The sequence below is a fragment of the Marmota marmota genome, unplaced genomic scaffold, assembly GCF_001458135.2.
Source record: "Marmota marmota marmota unplaced genomic scaffold, marMar, whole genome shotgun sequence".
Classification (NCBI taxonomy): Eukaryota; Metazoa; Chordata; class Mammalia; order Rodentia; family Sciuridae; genus Marmota; species Marmota marmota.
The window spans coordinates 13,123,283-13,141,160 of NW_026000005.1; positions in this window are offsets into that span (position 1 = coordinate 13,123,283).

The following is a 17,878-nucleotide window of genomic DNA, read 5'->3' on the forward strand; positions in this document are numbered from 1 at the left end:
AAGGTAAACTCCTACCACAGTTATAATTAGTCTAATAGAATTGTTAAGAAAATGAGGCAGAATAAATATTTGACAACATAATTCCAAGGAATTTGTCAAAGCTCTTTTGAAAGATACCAACTCAAAGAATAAAGACAGGCCTGGGTGTAACTCAGTTGGAGAGCACTTTCTTAGAATGTAGGAAGCCCTAGGTTCAATCCTCAATATCACATACACACACACACACACACACACACAGAGAAAAAAAAACTTCATTAAAAGTATATTATAATAAAATTATTCTCAATGTTCAGTTCTAAAACCAGCATTATCAGGAACACTTGAGAATTGATTAGACATAAATTCTTTGTCTTTGCCATAGGCCTATTAAATCAAGAACTCTGAAACTGGGCAAGCAACTTGTATACTATAAAGCCTTTGGTGAATGCTACAGGACTCCCAATATAAAAATGATAAAAAACTTTAAAAAAAGAAGTACAGAGAAAGAAATTTGAGGAAAGTAACACAAATATAATAACAGTCTTTTAATGTAATATACAGAAAAATATTCTGCCCAAAATAGCAGTTTTTACATATATTGTTTTCTACATATATATTTGATTAGGCCAGTGAACACACACTTAGCAAATGCATCAGTGTTGTAGTAAACGTTCATAAAGATTTTACATGCAATATTTAACCACCATTAGCTCTAATTTTACAGGGACATTTTTCACTTCAGAGAATAATTTATTTTAACTTATATGCATAGTTTATTTATAATATTTTGGTAAGAAGTATCTCTGATTAAAAAATATGTGAGTGGTTTTGGGAAGAATATCATATGACAAAAGTACGTGCTTTATATTTTCATATGGGAAATTTACTCTTAGAAAATGGTTGAGTATTGATCTTAATCATCCTATATCTTGAGACATAGGGTATTGCACTTATGAATACTACCTTGTATATTCATAGAAATCTTAGAATTTGTACTTAAATATTATCAAAGATTAATTTAAATTTATACAAATATATTCATGTTTCATGATACTATTAATAGACACTATTGAATATTTTTATTTCATAATTTATAAATATCGTTTACGTTAAAAACTTTTTTTAGATGTGGCTTCAAGACAAAAATTCATCCAAATAGACATTGAAAAGTTATTTTTAGAATTAAATTTCATAGCTAAAACTAATCATCATATTTTACATAATTTATTTATTTATAAGTAAAAAGTCTGTATCATTTCACTCAGTAGTTAAATTGTGAACACTAAGAGAATTGTGATTGTCTCTTGCTTTGGTTGTGAAAATAAAGTAAACTGTCTGGGTTTTGTGCCCCTGTTGTATGTCCATGTGTGTTTGACATGACTGTGAAGACCTAGGTGAAACAGAAAATGTAAAAGTCGGAAAATTCGATTTGTAAGAAAATAAAGGAATTAAATAGCTTTGCTAAATGAAGTAGAAAAAGAATAAAGGTATATATTTATTAGGCAGATATTGAAGGTAATTGAAAATTACAGTTTTATAAAATGTTACACGAAAAGCATTTGTCATTTTGATAACTATCCTTAAGTAAATACTCCCTTCTAAATCATATTACTTGGAGTGATGTCGTGACAGAAATCAAAGGGCTTTAGATATATTAGGTCACCTATTTCCACTTATTTTACTGAACAGAAAAGTACAGAATGGAGAAGTTAAGCGAATCTCTCCAAATTTTTCAGTTGAATCTAATGTGAAATGTTAGGTGTTACTGTTAATGTGTACTTGAGGAAGATACAGAAGGAATTACACAGTCAGGGCAAGATGGCAACTGAGGAGGTTGGGGGCAAGGGCTAGAACAAAGGGGCAAGGAGAGGGTCTTCTGTTGAGGTCAACTTCCTGGTTGACAAAAGCGCTTGTGGACAAAAGCAGGAGACCAATCAGGCAGACACTTCTTTACCTGTGCTCCTAAGCAGGGGATCCAATAAAAAAAAATAAATGAAAAGAGACATGTGGACAGAAGGGGCACCAATCAATAACAGTGAGAGCACCTGGATAGAGGAGGAGGTAAGGAAGTCCAAGGAAATTCCAGAGACCATAAAAAGTATAGGCTAAAACTTCCCCACGGGATTCAAAGCTTTGGGGGCCCCTTTTCTTCAGAGAAGTCTGTCTCTGCATCTCTGTCTCTTTTCTTTTTTTTTAACATTTAGTTTTTAGTTGTAGGTGGAACACAATACCTTTATTTTATTTATTTTTTATGTGGTACTAAGGATCAAACCCAGTGCCTCATGCGTGTTAGGTGAGCACTCTACCTCTGAGCCACAAACCCAGCCCATTCTCTGTCTCTTTTCAATAAACCTGCTTCTTGGTTGCTATCTTTGTGTTCTGTTCTTCAATTCTTTGTTGAATGGAGACAAGGAACCCAGCAGCCTTAGATGGAAACATACTTATTACTGTAATTTTGAGCAGATAATTAAGCCAAATTTCAAATATGTTCTCAAATGCCCAGACTCTCCTTCCATTAAGTGTCAGGGGTGTTTGTACTTTTCATTTGAATCTGGGAAGTGTGGAGAGTGAGTATGAAGCTCAGCAATCTGTATTAGAAAGCTTTCTGACTGATTTCTTAAGAAATACTGCTTTGATAGTTTAGTATCAATAGTATAGCACAAAGTAATGCATGTGGATTTTAAGGCTAGTTTATATAAATTCCTGCATTTTATACCTGATTGTTTTAGATCGCTCTTTGAACAAAGTTTTTTGAATTCCCCTTATAGAATCCAACCACTCTGCCATAAGAAGACTGTAACATATAGAAAGGTATAGGTGTGTATTTCAGTAGATGGTTCTTGCTAAATCTAAGCTTTGATTCATTCTAACTCATGCACCAGACACACAAAACAAGAAAGTTCTAGATGATTCCATTCCTAATATACCAAATCATCACTAGCTGTTCAAGTTTTCCCAGTTGAAGTCCCAGATACTATGAAGCACAGATCAGGCAACCCTGCTTCAGAAAGTCCAAATTCCTGATTCAGTTTGTGAACACAATAACAAAATTTTCCTTTTATATCACTCATTTTGGCATAGTTACTCAGCAATAATAGATGGAATGTCGCTCAAAAATCATCATATAATCATCTTAGTTTATAGTTCTTGTGTACTAATTATGGATCATATTCTCAATTTAAAAAATTATTTCATTTGGTCTAACATCATTACTTATAATGATAACAGAAAGACAAATAAACATCTGAGTCTCAGAAAATTTACTAAAAATATTTTTAAGCATGGACAGCAATCAGCCAAACTTGTAGTCTGATTACTGAGGGAGATAACTGAAGAAAAAAAGATGTATTTTGATGCTTCCATTTTGGGAATAGTAACTAGTAATGGTATGAAATTATAAAACTAAGTAGCAATTCAAGTGATGATGTTGAAAGAGGTGGCACAGATAAGACTAAATCAATGATATAATTTTGGTAACAAGAAATGCACTTCTCAAAAATAACATTTTTCTAAGAGAGGTAGAAAAAAATAGAACACATTATACCCCTACATTTATGAAGAAAAAGAAGGAACAACAGAAAGAAGTAAATTTTTTAAAAATTCACAAAAAGGTCAGACTATATTTCCATTTGTTTAGTAAGACACATAAAATATTAAGATAATTAGGATTTCTACATGGATTTGGAATTAGAGTAGGTATCACTGAATTTTTTTTTCAGTTTTCCAATATATAAGACACTGAACTGGTGAAAGTCACCTGAAAGCATAGATCTCACTGCATTCATTGACTCTGAATGCCAGTTGTCAGTAACATTACAATCTTTGGAACTAGACAGGAAGAAAGTCAACCAAAACAAAACCACCCGCAAATGTGTGAAACCCTAAAAATGAATCATCAAAAATCCATCATAAATTCAGTTGAGATGAAAAAAATTATACAGTTTTCCTTACTCTGAATGGTACATTTTGTGTGTGTGTGTGTGTGTGTGTGTGTGTGTGTGTGTGTGTGTGTGTAAGTATTGGTTAGTTCCAAAGGGAGACAGTATAATATAGGGTTTCCATAGGTGGGTTGGGAAATGAGCAATGTATATATCATAAGCCTTTCTGTGCATTTTCCTCTTCAAAATAGCACTAATAATGATAACTCTCTTTGTAGGATTTTTACAATTATAAAAGGAGTTAATATATGTGAAACACTTAAAACAGTATCGGGCATGTATTAACACTTAACACATGATAGTCATTGTTGTTTCCTGTCCCGATAGAGAAGAGCTATGATCTGCCTGAAGGGCTTCTTTACATGCTTTTCTTCATCCTAATTCTCAGTGAAATTTTGTAAAACATGATCCATGTTTATCTTCATTTTACCGGCAAGAAGGGCTAAGAAGAGTAAACTTAAATGCATTTCTGTGGATAACAAAAGTTAAGTTTATGTACTGAGAATGAAACCCAAGTGTAGTAAACATAAAAATATGCAAGATCGAACAGTTAGTAGGTCATAATACTGTTCAAATAATTGGCCTCCAGTATTCAGTAGAAGTATTTTATGTGTACTTCCCATTTTGTCATAAAGAGTACTATAATGATGTATATTCAATAGCCAAGGTTAAATAAAATTACTTTTTTTTTATTGCTGTACAAGAACAGACTTGACTGAAATTAGAGAATATAATGCCTACTAGTCAGGCTTCATTCTGTAACTATGCCATAAATTTTACCTACCATCACTTTTGTACATTCACTGCAGATGTCAACCCAGTGAAAATGGTAAATATTACCATCATATTGTGTAAATAATTTTGTATTGCAGATCTCCTGAAAAAGTCTCAAGGATATTAACTGAGAAACATCCTGTGAGAACCTCTTTTCATGGTTACCTAAGACAAGTTCAAATAGAATAACTCATGAACTGTAGATCACCACTGAACCTTGAGTTCATGTTCAGTCAACAGAGTTGTCAGGTGTAGCCAGTTTCAACGTCTTGAACTGTTTTCTTAAACAAGTAAACAGGGATAAAGGTCCTAAACTATGTTTTAGTCTGGTTGGTGCTGCTACAATAGAACATCACAAACTGAATAATTTATAATGAACAGAAATTTCTTTGACTTATGATTCTGGAGACCTGGGAAGTTCAAAATTGAGGGACTTCATCTGCTGAGGTCTTTCTTGCATTATGATATGATTAAAGACATCACAAGGGTGATAAAGGGCCCCAAAGACAGCAATAAAGGCTGATTTTGCTTTTATAACACACTGACGTGATAACAAAACTACTCCCAGGATAATGGCATTAATCCATACACAAGCTCAAATCCCTCTTGACTTAACATTATTTTAAAGGTTCCACCTTTTAACACTATTGGATTTATAATGCACAGTCTTTGTGGGATACATTCAAACTACAGCACTGCTATGAAATTGAGAACCAGGGCCGAGAAGATGCTGAGTTCTCACACTTGATATAGGAATAGAGGCAGCAAGTAGTGAGTGTTGGTTTGGGGAGACTAAGTGTTCCCTGCAAGGCAGCTGCTTCAGCTGAGATGATTCAAGGAGGACAAAGCCTTGGAAGGCTATTTTCCTCAGACTCAAGAACAGAGATCAAACTTCTTAACTGTTTCACTTATTTCTTCAAAAATTCAAAGATCTAACATTCTTTTATGTATTGATTGCTCTTAAAAAATTTAGAACACATAACAAATTTTCTGTTATTTTGTGCTTAACTGACACTTTTCATGCACAGTAAGGACTATTCTTCCTACTCAGTGGTGCTACTCAAAAACTAGTCAGAAAGGTAATAAAATTGAGTCTCTCTCCAGTTTAATAGAGAAAGAAAACTAGTAAAAGCAGATCTCTGTCATTTCATCAGTACTTTTGATATACTGAAAAAGATCAATATTATGGCACATATTTTGTTAAGAGTGCAAGAAAATTTTAAATCATTGAACAAATATAATGGATGTTCATTGACATTTGGATCAATAAAAACAACTGTAATATTGATTGAAGCCATTTAAAGTTTCTAATATTGATAATTATGATTTATTATTAACCAGTTTACTGTGTTGCATCATCATAGCATATAGTTTCTCTTTTAAATATTAATAGAAAAAGCAGATTTTATTAGTTTTGTTTGGAATTTTGAATTCTTAAAACAGTGAAGCTATATTTTATATGCAAGTACTGTTTAAAGTTCTCAAAGTGTCATTTTATCATTGTGAAATGTTTCACTTTCTTATTATTGGTAAGCTAAATTCATACCATATTCTTATGACCATCACATAACTTGATATATGACATTTAATTATTTTTCAGTTTAATGACTGATTTTTGTATTGTTTTTTGTATATTTTAAAAGAGCTTTGGGTATCACATTATCTTACATAAAAATGTGGTTTAAAGAGAATTTTATGGATGGACTGGTTGAAAAATAATTGTAATTAGTTTTTTATTGGACATTTCCAATGATAAGTCTTAATTTACAATTCCTAATTCCACTGATAAACATTACATGTGTTCCCATGACATTTTTCAATGTTTCCTGGAAGTGATTGTCAGTAAGGATATCAGGATTAGAGGGGAAGTGGACAAGTGTTGAGAGCCACAGCCGAAGGGGCCCCAGCAAACTTCCAGCTGCCAGCAAACTTCCAGCTGCCGGCTGATGATTGGCTCACAGCGGCCCCAGCAACATCTTGCTGATTGGCTCCTCTGCGGTGATGCTCATTGGGCTGTTTCCCTGCCCTTTCAGACCATGGAGCTGCTCATTGGGGGACTTTTTTGGCTCCGCCCACGTGACCCAGCCAATCGGCCTCAAGAGCAGGAGGATTGTGGGAGGTGGAGAGAAGCTTGTGTTGGAGAGAGAGGCTTGTGGAAAGCCGGTGGTGGCAGTTGAGGCTCTGAGGGTTTTTCCTGAGAGGCTGTTTTGTTTGGCATGTGTGGTTCTAAAAATAAAGTTAGTTTCTTTTGACAAGTGGCTCCTGATTGTGCCCAGCCAGACTGCGGCAGATAAGAAAATTCAGTATTTATTTTTTATCAATCTCAGTACATAGTCTTAGGGAGACTGAAGAAATGTTGATCGAGGTACATGAAATTTCAGTTAGGTAAAGAATCAGTTTAAGAGATCTAATGTACATAATGATGACTATGGCCTCAGCAATATATTATATATCCTTGAGAATTGCTAAAACTAGATTTAAAGTATTCTTTATCACAAAAGCAAATAAATATTCTTATCACAAAAATAATAAGTATGTGATGTATTGCATATATCAAATAGCTTCTTCAGTTATTCAGCAATGCATACATGTCAAATCATCATGTTGTATATCATAAATACTTATAATTTTTACTTGTCAATTCAGAAGTCTCCACATATAAGATTTTAAGAATATTGAAAAATGTCTTATCTATAAATGATACATTAAATTGCTTGATTTTAATTGTGGTAAAACATATTAACATTAATCTTTTAAAATATTTTAAGTGCATAAGTCAGTAGAATTAAGTAGCTTCATATTACTGTACAATCATCACACTATTCATCTCTAGAACATTCTTCATCTTGCGTAACAATAATTCCCCATTCTTACTTTCTCCAAACCTCTGACAATGACCGTTCAACTTTTTTTCTCTATAATTTGATTATTTTAAATACATAATGTGAATGAAATTATACAATATTTGTCATTATAAACATCCATTCATATTCCTGTTTTCAGTTCTTTTTTGATATATACTTAGAAGTAAAACTGCTGGATGATATAAAAATTCTACTTTTGATTTTTTGAGAAACCACCAAACTGTTTTCCATAGAGCTTATAACACTTTACATCTATACCAGTGGTGTTCAGGGATTCCAGTTTCTTCATATCTACCCAAAGAATATGCGTACTTGAGAAAAATTCATGTTCTGTATTTGTTGGAAAGAATATTTTGTGTATGTCTGATAGATCTAGTTGGTTTATGGTGTTGTTCAAATTTCTTATTTTTCTACTTATCTAACATTTACTTATAAGTTTTTACTATTGTTATATCTTCTTGCTTCTTCCTTTTCCCAAACATAGGATTCTTAATTGAGGTACTTTTTCTTATTTTTTGTTTGTTTTCCATCAGTGTTATGGATTTTTCAACCCAATACCTTTTGACTCCAAAGTTTCTAATGAGAAATATCCTGAAAATCTTGCAACATTTCAGAATTGCTCACGTCTAATAATGGAGGAAGAAAAAGTAAACAGTGAAAAAATATACCCATGAACGAATCAAGAGTGTAAAAAAAAGATAATTACATTTCTTTCAGAAGAAGTTTTTATATATTTCCACAAGACATTTAAAAAAATTGTACTAGTCTATCAACATGAAAACTACTAACAACTCACTTAAAAGCTTTAAACTACATCTAATGAACTGAACAATTATTATAGTACTTTTGAGAAAGAAGTATTAGCTGTAAAAATACTTATAATAATATTCCTAAAATCAACTTTCTAAGAATTTCAATGATGGTATTCTGTTGAGAACCAATCACGATTTTTCTTTCTTTCCTTTTATCTAATAATTTATTAATACTTTCTTGACAGGTAAACTTATGTATATTTATTGTTTTCATGATTTTTTTTTTTAAAGAGAGAGTGAGAGAGGGAGAGAGAGAGAGAATTTTAATATTTATTTTTTAGTTATTGGCGGACACAACATCTTTGTTTGTATGTGGTGCTGAGGATCGAACCCGGGCCGCACGCATGCCAGGCGAGCGCGCTACCACTTGAGCCACATCCCCAGCCTGTTCATGATGTTTTGACATAAGTCTACATTGAGATATACCTGAATTGACCTATTTAACATATATGTCACATCACATCCCATATTTTGTTTGTTGAACATTTAAAATCCGCTTTCAAAGAAATTTTGACTATACAACATATTATTATTAATTATGGACACCATGCTGTACATTAGACTTCTTGAATTTATTCTTCCTATCTAACTGAACCTTATATTCTTTAACTGACATCTCCCAACCTATCACTCCAAACTCTCTAATAATCATCATCTTGTTCTTTTTCTATGAATTTCACTATTTTAGGTTTCTCATATAGTGAGATTATACAGCACCTTCGTTTCTGAGCCTGCATTGTTTCATTTATGTGGTACACTTTGGAATCAGGTTATGTGATGCCCCAGATTTGTTCTGTTTATTAAAGATTGCTTAGCTACTTGGAGTCATTATGAATTTGGCTATTTTGTGATTCCAAAGAAACTGTAATTTTTTTCTTATTTTTTGTGGAATACTCTGAAGGTATTTTGATATGATCATATCGAAAGTACATGTCACTCCATGTAATATGGGCATTTTAACAATATTAATTCTTCTACCAAAGATCACAAGATATTTCCATTTGTGTGTGTTTTCTTCAATTTCTTTTATCAATGTTTTATAGTTTTCTTTTATAGAAAATGGTATTTTTTTAACAAGGGGAATAATTTTTATTGTGGTGGACAGTTTTCTAATATTGCCCTACATGCTCTAAATTTCAGGTAAAACAACTGCTACAACAAAAGCCACTTATATGTTTTACAGAATACATATAAATATAATGTATATGTGTTTATAATTCCTGGTTATTACAAAAATATTCATGATAGCTTCGAAAGGCATCATTAGAAGCCTTCAAAACATCAATCAATAAGCCTAAACATATTCTAATAAATATGTACAATGAAATATTCTGAATATAGCAATTATTTTAAGGCTTTTATAAATGAAGAGTAAATATTTTAAATAAAACAGTAATTTAAAAAAGGATAAAAAGAAGCAAGATATTCTTCAAAATGGAAATGATGTGTGTTTGTGTGTGCACACATACTACTTGTGTGTCTATGATTTTCTTTCCTAGGAGGAAGATCATTAATTAGTGGTTGAAGACTAGGAACTGAAAGATGATTATATATTCTTTATATACCCTTATTGTTATGAAAGATTTTACTCATAGAAATCAATAATAAAAAAAAAGGAAAATAGTATATTTTGGCTTATGTTTTTTTTTTTTTTATTTCACATGACTATTTAGAAACAAGTTAGAACATTGTTTGCATAGAAATTTTGTATACTGGAATTTTCTACACAATAACATGTGCCATGCACAAAATCCAGGATAACACAATATAAAAAAAATAAGAATAATAGAACTCTTTTAATTGGTAAGAACAAAAGATAAAATGTATATATTTTTTCATTAGTAAATAATTGAAGTTTTGAATATTGAAAATGAAGGAAGATAGTTACACATTTTTTCCAACATTTTGAATAATATGCAGATATAAAAGATGTGCAAAATATTACTTCAGAGTTTTTTGTTAGTTTGTTTGTGTTTTGCAGTGCTGAATATTAAGTCTCACACTAGCCAAGTGCTCTACTACTGAGTTACACCTTCAACCCAAAAAACTAAATATGTGAATTTACTAATAACAGATACCCATTAGGTAGTTTTATGTATATTAAAAATGAACTTCAGGTTTTATTTTATTTAATTAAACTACCTTTACTGATTTTTCTGATTATAGTCGTGATATATCATTCATAAAGATTCAATAATCCAAAAATATAGAAAGAATAATTAAAAATACCTATTAACTTTGTAATTATTAGTCTTCTTATTATTTGGTATTGGTCTTTGCATGTAAACACACATGTACATGTGAACATTCATGAGCTTTTGTTTACAATGGAATGGTAAGGTTAACATTTGACATCTTTTTACCTCCTGTCAATTTAGTGTTAAAATTGTTCCATGCTAATAAATTCTGATAAGAAAAATTATTTTTATGATTGCTTTGTTTTATATTATTTAATGTTTGCCTACATAAAGATTTAGCTGGCTTCCACTGTTGAACTTATAAATTTTGCATGTATTTTCACTAATCTGAACAGCATAAAAAGAAATATCCTGTTGTAACTTGCTCATCTTTTCTGATGACCATATTATACACAAATAAAAAACAAATTAATTTTATCCAAATTATAATTCAGATCCATTACTATAGGAGAAGTTTTGTAGGGAGCTTTATTGTATTTTAATTTTGAAACTGTTGAATCCTTAATGATTATTTTGTTTCCAATTTATAATTTTATTAAGAGATTATAACAATTTTTTGTAGCCAAATAATAGTGAATTTTGGAAATTTTTCACAATATAAGAAATATGTTTGTGTTTCAATTGCAGTAACAAAATTACAAACATTTATATTCAAAATAACTTATAATTATTCAGATCCTCTATCCTGTTCATCCTTTAGTACACTGATGTTTAATCCAAAAATATTGAAATAATCAACTTACACAGAAATGTTTGTATGTATTTTAAAGGGAAGAAACTATATATAGATTGTAATACCTACAGAGTATATAATAGTATGAAGGCAAATTTGCAAGGTCTTTGTATTGTATAATCTCAATTTTGTGTCAATATCTAAAATTGAATCAGATACCTCTTTAAACAGACAACCTGGGTTATATATAAATTCCCTTGCTTCTGAGTATTTAACAATTTAGCAGAGCACTAATGAGCCCATGAATGTAAGGGAATTTCCCAAAGCTAGGGAAAGAATTATTTGAAAGACATAGAGGTAGCAGCCCTCAGTGTTCATACTGGGCTGGGAATAGTGCCTGTTCCCACCAGATTGGAAAGCCTCATGATTTGAGTCTCTCTGGTTAGAGAATTCAGATGGGTCTTATGGGCCCTAGACTAAGAACTACTCCACTCCCTAACAAACTAAAAATAAGACTCAAAATAATCCACACTTTTTCCAGGTAAATTAACAGCATTTGGAATAAATCTTGAAAGGGAGAGAGAGAAAGAGAGAGAGAGAGAGAGAGAGAGAGAGAGAGAGAGAGAGAGAAGAGATATATAAATATGCTCCTAGCAGCTATACTGAAAATATCTCCCAAATTAACAAACTCATGTCTATTCATAGTGAAGTAAATTATTAAATTATGGTATATTTTATATGGAAAAACACACAGAAATGAAAGCAAATAAAAATGCCCATCTTGAACACAGATTAATCTCAAAGTGTCATCAAATATGATTCTATTTAATGAAGTTTGAAAGATGAAAACCACTTTAGGACAGTAGAACTCAGAATACTGGGTACATCTGGGGAATACTTGCTTTAAAAGACAAGCTAGTAAAACTTTAATTCTTGATAAGATTCAGTGGTCTGAGTGTAATCACTGTGTTAGTTCATAAAACTTATGTTAATGATATTGTACCTCTATGTGCCAATACCATATAATTCAATATAACAGAGCGGGAAAACTAAACAGAGTCCCCCGCTCACATGCACATGATGAGAAAAATAAAAAATAAATATGTAACAACAAGACAATTGAGGTTATAACAGGTTTGGGAAACCATAAATACTCTGATGCAGATGAATTTCAAAGGTATTTCTGGAGATGGGAGAGAGGTGGGGAAAGCCCATATACTAGCAGAAAATGAAAAATGAAAGAATATTCTAGTACTGGGAATTGAATTGAAAGATCTTTAAATTTTTTATAGTTTTTTTGTTTGCATAAGGCAGAAGACACTCAGTAGACACTTTTTGATTTTTTAAGTTGCTTAAAAATTTGTCCACCTGCAGACACATAAAATTTATTCCTGGACTAAGCATATTGAGAGAATCTATGATAATAAACCTAGAAAAATTTCTGTAAATTTTTTATGTCACCAATTATACTTTTATTTTTGTGTCATTTTTCTATATCATGTATCATTCATGTCTTTTTATATTTTCATATTTTAGATAACCAATGAAATACCATGCTTCATATCATTGCTGTTGAAGAGTCAGGGTTATCTAAAATTGTTCAGTATTTTATTTAGTTTGTCAGGTTAAGATAGATGATTTTTAACTTTTGACAGGCCAAATTTGGGGGGGAGAAATTATCTGGTTTTAAAAAAACTAATTAAATTAACATCTAAACTCCTCTACAGACATTTCAGGATATGTCTATCAGTAGAACTATTTTCATTGCACTTGCTCAACTCATTATAGTCTCTAGCGCAATGTAAATTGCAGTCTTGGAATTGACTAACAACTCTGTTCTGTTTCTAAGGCTCTTGTACCATTACTTGACCTTAAAGTTTCAACAGTCTATGCTTTTTTTTTTTCTCTGTGTCTACAGATTATGCTAGATGAATCTTCTACTGACTTTTCCTCTAGGGAAGTGTAAGTTTTATCATTTTCCTTTAGCAATTAAAAAGTATATTTTTATCCTTTGTCCTCATCCATATCAATTACATTCAATTGATTTTTGTGATTCATGTCTCAAAAACTTGCTCACAAGTGTGTAGTAGTATGCTATTATTGTAAAAATCAGATCATGAGTTCTTATTAATGAATTCATTGTACTTAATTACTTATTTATCATCCACTACCACTGCCACACAGTCTTTCTCTCACACACTCATACACACACTGAAAGTCAATTTATGATTGTTTCAGTTTAAATCTGTATAAGAATATTTTAAAATAGTCTACTTCAGTATGAAATATCTCTTTATATGGTGTTTAACAATATGTTTGCAAGGTATAATTTATACTTTCTCTTCTATTTAAATGATTATACAAAATTCTGAATGCTAAAGTAATATTTTGATATTTCCTATACATAATAAAAATACAAATGGAGTGAACTTTCATGTAGAACTTGTGATCAGCATTTATTAATGTTCTTGTGCCATACAGTGTAACTTGAAGTGGTGCTTCTAGGAATTTTGAGTATACTCAAATTGACAAAGATGTTACTGGGATGCCATCGTGTCCTGTGGAACCATCATCTGAGTCAGTGCTGTGAACACAGTTGTGCTTTTTAAAATCAGTGACATCCCCTCCACCCAATACGCATTTTCCAGGGATTCTTCTTTTTTCCCTATTAATAATAGAGCATTCAATGCTGGAATGAAAAATTGTGAGACCAATTCCATTTTCTACCCAACTCCCTGTCGCATTTTTTTTCCTATTAATGATTATGATATTCTCTTAGTACCTCTTCTTCAGCATTTCTCTATGAAATGGGGATGTTTTTCCTTCTGGCTTTATAAATTGTGCTTTACTGCTTATTTTATTTTTTGTTAAAGATAATAATTGTCCAAACATGATAAGTGTAATACACAGACAGGTGACAATGAGGTAACTAGATCTTGCATTCCAAAACCTCAAATAGTCAAATCATTTAAAAATATTTTCTATATGTCAGCATTATATTATTTTTGGGAATGGGATAAGAGCACTGTTTGATGTAAGCTATTTGTTTTCTACAGTTATATCTATTTAGTGGAGCAGACACATACTCTTCTTCCAAAGATGATGGGGGTTATCTTATCAGAAACCAATTAGAAATAATTAAAGTCCATAGACATATTTTGCAATAATATTTCTGTATTCTTGCCATGCAGTATCTTTTAGTACCACAGGTTCAAGTAGTTATTCGGGATGCTGTGTGATGTTGGGCTTTCCTGTTTTTGCCTACCATGGTGCCTCACATTCTCCCTCCTGGAACCCTGGTTGGATGGAAGATAAGCCATTAGAGCTCATCCTACATAATTCTCTCCAAAGTAATCTCATGATTTTACTCTTCAGTTCTTTACTAGGTACCTTTTTTCCTGTGTGTGTGTGTGTGTGTTTGTATGTGTGTGTGTGTATGTGTGTGTGTATGTGTGCCCACCCTTAGGAAAAAATCTAAGTACTACTCGACAAAAGGACCCTTCTCCACCTAAATGAGTCAGAAGAAGAATAATGTAGGGGTGAAGAACTAAGTGGGAGAGCACGCTCAGGCAAATGCCTGATTTTTTTTTTTAAGAGAGAAAGAGAGAGAGAATTTTATTATTTATTTTTAGTTTTCGGCAGACACAACATCTTTGTTTGTATGTGGTGCTGAGGATCAAACCGGGGCCGCACACATGCCAGGCAAGCGCTCTAGCACTTGAGCCACATCCCCAGCCCATAAATACCTGCTTTTTTGATAGTTCCTGGCAACCTCTTAATCTCATCCAGCACTGCACCCAAAGAGCAGCTCAGCAAGACAGCTTCATGCATGATTTCTTCCTTTTTGTCTGACATTTATCAGTTACTTTCTCTGAATTATCAATACACAAAAAAGAACATTTAAGATTGAGTCATTTGTCCTTATATTAATACAAGCAGAATAAACAGTGAAAAAAAATAAAATGACTTTAACAGTCTTAGATTGCAATATTTTTGTTTTGGGGATTATATTTTTAGTTTGTACAACAGAACTGTCCATGTATTCATATTTTTCCCTAAATTTTCCACTTGGTTATCCATATTTAAGTTTATGGGATCAGCAAACAAGAGATGATTCTGAGAAAGAATATATGTGTGTGTGTGTGTGTATCTATATCTATATCTATATCTATATCTATATCTATATATCTTAAAGAAAGCAAACCCCAGAGATAAAATTCTTATACAATGTTTTAAAATGTACTTTGCATTTGCTACTATTTCTCACCCAAAGGTTTTCATGTACTATATTGATATTTGAATGTTATAAAAGACTTATCCTGACTTTCCACTGAATTTTCAGAAGACCATTGGAAAAACAATTGCTTTTGTCTTCGAAAACAAATTTTTTCTATGGGAACTTCTTACTCTGCATTTTTTCTTTTTGGTCGGGTGGGGGATACCAGGAACTGACCTCAGGGGCATGCAACCACTGAGCCACATCCCCACACCTCCTATTTTGTATTTTATTTAAAGACAGAGTCTCACTGAGTTGTTTAGTATCTCATTTTTGCTGAGACTGACTTTGAACTTGCTCTCCTCCTGCTTCAGCCTCCAGAGCTGCTGGGATTACAGGTGTGTGCTACAGCACCTAGCTTCTGTAGAGTTTTATAAAATCCCAGCAACAAGGAGTGTGGAGTGCAAAGAGGAGTAGAAATTTAAATACTGTTTGGCACTCCGATGTACAGCTTAAATTACTGGTATAGACACAGAGCCTTGTTTTCTTCTACAATTTTTAGCTGAGAGAACTTTCCTGATTAGTTCTAGAAAAACCACCAAATAAATGTCCAAAACCTGTTTTTGAAAAACCCTAAAAATAAAAAAATGCATATATAACATATTACCATTATTACAATGGTGGATATTTTCTTCATTATTATTCGATTATCATCAATCATGACCTCTTTTTGAAATTGAAACCTCTCATAAAATGATTAATTAAATGCTATGGCTTGAAATAAAGTTGTATTTTTCATAGTTATTTAACACTGAATGTGCTTCTGCTGTGTTTTCTCAATTGTGGAGAAGATTATCTCAGGGAAAAAAGTGTCTGATGAAACTACCTGCTGAAAAGAGTTGATCATGTTCTTTGTATACCTAATGCATCCTTAATATATCTCTGTATTATTTGGAACAAATTTCTTTGATATATTGTTTAATTTAAACCATGTTTTTCAAAATAAAATAAGCTAATAATAGAGTGTTAAGCATGTACTGATTTTTTTTGGGGGGGGGTGTTCTGGTGATTGAATTCAGGGTCACTAAACCATTGGGCCATATCCCCAGCCCATTTTTGTATTTTATTTAGAGACAGGGTCTCACTGAGTTGCTTAGCGCCCCTCACTATTGCTGAGGGTGGCTTTGAACTCGTGATCCTCCTGCCTCAGCCTCCCAAGCTGCTTGGATTATAGGCAGTGCCATGGTGCCTGGCCATATAGTGATTTTTAATTGATGCTCTTTGCATTGACCCAATATTCTCCATGACATATCATTATGTTTTAAAGGCATTTTTTACTAGGTGGGAAAGCTGGTTAAGAACAGGCACTCAGGACGTTTGTATTTTTATTAAACACTGCCTTCTAGATACATAAACCATCTTTAATTTAGTTCTCATCATCAATAAGTGGGGATAACTTCTAGTGCTGTTAAGGGAATTAAACAAGCTAATAGTAGTAAACATTAACCATGTGTAAGCATGCAGTGTATACTTTATAGGAGTGCAGTATATAAAGGAAAATAAAAAAGTTAATTAAAAATTGAGCTATAAAGTCATTTAGATCTATTTTCCACTTAGCTATATTAGCAATGAATGATCAATTAATCTTTCTGATTCTAATGTTTGTCACCTGTCAATAGGGGATCATATCTATGCCTTAAGTCTTCTAAAAATATTAAATGAGCACTTTTGTGTTGTACAATTTTGAACAAGATAATTTGGACCTCATCTTAAATTGTAGTAAACAAATGAACCTGAATTTACTTGGAGAAATCAAAAAAAATATATCTGTAGCAGCCAATGAATTGGAGACAGAGGTAGACAGAGAAGTGATCACAGCATTTAAATTCACTTTTCTTGTAATAATTTTAAGGTTCCAGAACATTCCATTAAGGTTCTGAGATAAAGGTTAGAAAGAACTTTTTGGCTGCCTTACCAGGAAGAACAACAGTTATTAAATTCTAGGACCCACCAAGATCTGTGTCTTTGGGATGAGACCCAAAGCATATCCTCCTCAGTACATGGGTAACCTAGAAATATTGCATTTCCTGTAGCAACTGCATGTCATCTTCCAATTATAGCATTTCTAAGGTTCTGATTTCCTTCTCTGGAGGAAAATGACATTATTATCGTTCTAACTTTATTTTTATACACACTACAAATACAATGTATGTCACAAAACCAAATGCACCCAGAAACATAAAATAGTAAGAAAACATGGATAAAATCAGAAAAAAATATCAGACAATATAAGCAAAAATAAAGAATTTGTTACTTAAATTTTTAATATACAAGGTGATAGAATAATTCTCAGGGTCTTAGAATTACTTCAGTTTTTTGGGTATCTATTTTTCCATTCATTTTATTATTTAAAATGACAGAAGA